Consider the following 3,973-nt stretch of genomic DNA (forward strand, 5'->3'; position numbering starts at 1 on the left):
GCTGCTTCTCCTGGCCTCCTCCACGTGGCCTCCTTCTGCTCTCTGCTCTGCTCTCTCCTCTAATCATCTCAGGAACCAAGAGAGCAAGCTCCCGCTCCGTCCCCATTTTATAGTGTAGAAATCCAAACCCTTAATCCAATATACAAAATAGGGAAGTCTCTAATACAAAGTCACTTCTCTGAGGCATGATTGGATTGTACCACCCTACATCAAAAAGGGTGGGAAAGGCTTAATCCCAAAACCAAGCCCCAGGCTACAAGGATTCTGCCTGCCCCCAACACACATTAATATCACCTGGGCGATGGCCTCCTCGTGTTATCTTTAACAAAGTGAGCATAATACATTTTATCTGCCCAACATACAGTCAACACTCCAGCTAAAAATAGCCAATCGAGAAAGAATAAGATTGTACGGTCAACATTCCAGCCAATGGAGCCAGACCCAGCAGCCTGGGCCCCGTCAGGGATAAAACAGAGTCTGCCCTCTGCCCGCACACTTGCTGGCTGGACTTCAATAGCGGCAGCACACTCTTCTGCAGAAGTGATTGAAGTTGCCTGACCTGTGGTGGCGCAGTGGATAAAGCATTGACCTGGAAATGCTGAGGTCGCCGGTTCGAAACCCTGGCTTGCCTGGTCAAGGCACATATGGGAGTTGATGCTTCGAGCTCCCCCCCCCCTTCTCTCTCTCTGTCTCTCCTCTCTCTCTGTCTCTCCCTCTCCTCTCTAAAATGAATAAATTAAAAAAAAAAAAGAAGCGATTAAAGTTGCCCTGCCGCGGTGTTTTGTGTCCACCAGTCTTGCTTAATTGCACCTCTAACAATGTTCATTGAGTTTCTACACTTGATACGAGGTGACTTTGTGTTACTGCCATTACTGAGACATCATATACTCATATAAACAAGCCTTTTTTTTAAGGGAAGGTTTTGCCTTCTTAAAAATTCACACAGAAGCACGGGCTCCTCACGACGCTGGAAGGAACCCTGTTCTAATCTGAACCAGAATGGTCAGAAATGGGTTGGCCAGGGACGGAGGACCATCCTGTTGAATGATATCTAAGCCGGTAAATAAGGTATTCTCAATGTGAAGTAAAAGCTAGACACCCTACTAAGAACCAGGTGGAGATGTTAGGTGTGGAACTACAGTGGCCGCACCGAGCACACCCCAGACAGACAGACAGACAGACAGGCGAGTGCAGAGGCTGAGGCCCACCGTACCATTCAGCTCAAGGCGGTGCCAGGCAGGCAGCTGGAGACAGTGCCCGCTGGGTCCACAGGCCAAGGGCTCATTCCCCGGGGACTCACAGGAGACTGCCCTGCCTTGCACTCAGAACCTGGTCTCAAGTCCGGGCTGTCACCTGTCTGACCAACCAGCTGCTGTTGGGCGGAGCCTGGACCCACTCCTCGGGCTGGCTCTTAGGAAGCAGGAAACTTGTGAAACTGGTTCAACCACTTAAACCCCTGCGGAAACTCTCCGGGGCTGTTGGTTTATTATAAAGGACACCAGTCCGGGGCAGCCAGCAGGAGGAGGTGCTCAGGGCAGGTGTGTGGGGGAGGGCCCAGAGCTCCACGCCCTCTGGCGGGCCACCCCTCTCCCTGAGACTTGAAGGCTCACCAACCCGGAAGCTCTCCGAACCCCATCTTTTGGGGGTCTTATGAAAGCTTCATTATAAGGGCACAATTGATTGAATCATTGACTATTGGTGATTGAACTTAACCTCCAGCCTGTCCCCCCCGCCCCGGAGGTCAGGGGGTAGGAGGGGGGGGGCAGGCAACCCTTTAATCACCTGGCCGTCTCCCTAGGCAACCAGCCCGATCCAGCCACACTCTGCAGAGTTCCATTAACATCAGAAAAGACAACTCCGTCCCTGGAATAGTTCCTGCTGGGAATCCCCAGCAGATCGGGAATGCCATGGTTTTAGGAGCTCTGTGCCGGAAACAGGATGAAGACCAATCAGATGTGTTTCTTATTACCAGTCACCGAGTCACAGCTGGACGAGCAGGATGGATGAATGAAGTGGACATCAGACGAGGACAGTCCTCTGCAGGGAAGTCTGCAGGGAAGAAACAAAGACACACCCCACGCACGAGACAAGGGTAGAATTAATGCCAAGGTAGCCAGTTATCAGCGCCAAGCTGTAGGAATCCTCAGAAGAGTCCTGAATCCAGTCGGGGGGCCACCGGGAAGCCCCGGGGGGGGTACAGCCAGAGAGAAGGGAGGAGCCCTCCTGACACGAGTGGGTGCAGCGTGGAGTGGAGCGGAGCCCAGAGGACGGGCCGAAGCTCCGGTGGACAAGCACGGGCCCGGGCAGCTCAGCCACAGGGAGCGGCGTTCCCTGAGGCCTCCGACCAGAGGGGCTGGCAGCTTGGGGGGCACCCCTCACCCCTCTTGCCTTTCTTCTGTGGCTTTTGCCTTTCCACAGCCTGGGGTGGGGGCAGGGCAGGGCCTCCACACGGAGCCTGGAGCTGAGGGGCTGGTGGGGAGGGGTCTGCCTGGGAGCCTGACCCTCCGCCACCGCAGCCACAGGTTTGGGGGCACGTCCGCTGCGCCCCACAGCCTCAGACTCTGCTGGGTTGGCACGCCCCATGACGTCATCTACAAAGCACGCTGGGTCATGCCGCACAATGGAAGGGGCCCTGGTCCGGGCCAGTTGCCATGGGGACGGCATTCCCGCATCAGCTGCTGATTGATGGGCTAGAGGCCCTTGAACCTGAACCCAGGGGCCATGGGAAGAGGCTGGGGAGCGGGAGCTGCCCCAGGGCAGGGGTCAGAGGGCAGAGGTCAATGCTTTGAGCGGTGGCCCCGCTGGGTTGTCCATCCTCAGAACGCGGGCGCACATCCTGCCCTGTGAAAACACTGATGGGAGAGCGCAGGCGAAGTCAGTGAGGACAAGGTCTCCCGTCACCCCTTGCTTCCCCAGCATCTGGGGCCACCTCTCCCGTTCGCCCCAACTCTTCCCACCCCTGTCTGGTGGGCGGTGTGGGTCCCAGACCTCCGGAGCTATGATTACTCGTCTTGGGGGCTGTGCGGCCTCCAGGCCTGGCCTCCCACCTGAGCCCGGTCCGGCGGAGCTGACGGCTCTGTGTCCTGTGCATAGAGGAGGCAGACGGGGAAGGCTGTTTGGAACCAGGTCTGGGGGCCAGGTCCTCCTCCAGAAGGGCAGAGGTCACCTTCATGGGCAGCAGTGGGGTGGGTGACACGGTGGTGGCCCCCACTCAGCGGGGTCTGGTTTTTACCTGGTTGTATGACCGGTGAACAGACAGACATACAGCACTCACCCTTTTGGACGCTTCCCGGGGCAGAAGCTGGGACTGAAACACACTCTGTTGCTGGTATTGAACGGGGTCGAGTGTGAACCGGAGCACAGACAGCTGGAGTCTGAGGGAAGGAGACTGAGAAGAACAAACACTGGTCACAACTGGCTAAAAGTCAGACCCACGAGGTAAGGTCTGTGTTGCTCTGGGGTTACAGACGTCTGTTTCCTTAGAACAAATCAGCCCCACCTGACGGAGTCACGGGATTTTAATGCAAGGGTGTGTCTTACCGGGTTGAGACCGGCTGGCCGAGGTGTTCAGACCCGGGGAAGCAAAAGAATTGTAAATGAATCTCGCAGATGACCGCCCTGGGGCGACCAGGCTGCGCTGGGTGAGTTCACGGCGCCCTCTGGTGGCAGCGCACGGAGCTGCCGCGTGTGTTTTCTCAACTTCTCCCCGAGCCTGACGTCCGGGTGCCGAGAGCCCCCTCCTCCCCTCACCCCCATTGACACTGCAGCCCTGTCCTGGCTGCCCACACCCCACGCCCCACACCCCCTGGTGCGGAACGTCGGAACCAGGAGAGGAAAACCGCTGCGAGAGGGAAGAACGGCGCCGAGAGGCCGCGTGCAGAGCCCCCGAAGCCGTGAAATGCCCCCCCCCCCCGTCCCTGCGAGTTGTCCCGTCTCTCAGTGCCCCTCCCACACTCCTGCGTCCTTCTCTACC

The 3,973-nt window shown here is 57.5% G+C and overlaps 1 long non-coding RNA gene across 1 annotated transcript; it reads right to left on the reverse strand.

Annotated features, from left to right (window-relative positions):
• Positions 1 to 253: 253 nt before the first annotated feature.
• On the reverse strand, positions 254 to 3,470 carry LOC136316015 (uncharacterized). Its single transcript, XR_010727639.1, has 3 exons — positions 3,275 to 3,470; positions 2,989 to 3,083; positions 254 to 2,852 (listed from the first exon to the last, which is right to left on the reverse strand). It is a non-coding gene; the product is annotated as an uncharacterized lncRNA (long non-coding RNA).
• Positions 3,471 to 3,973: the final 503 nt, after the last annotated feature.

Source organism: Saccopteryx bilineata, chromosome 12 (genome assembly GCF_036850765.1).
Source record: "Saccopteryx bilineata isolate mSacBil1 chromosome 12, mSacBil1_pri_phased_curated, whole genome shotgun sequence".
NCBI classification, from domain to species: Eukaryota; Metazoa; Chordata; class Mammalia; order Chiroptera; family Emballonuridae; genus Saccopteryx; species Saccopteryx bilineata.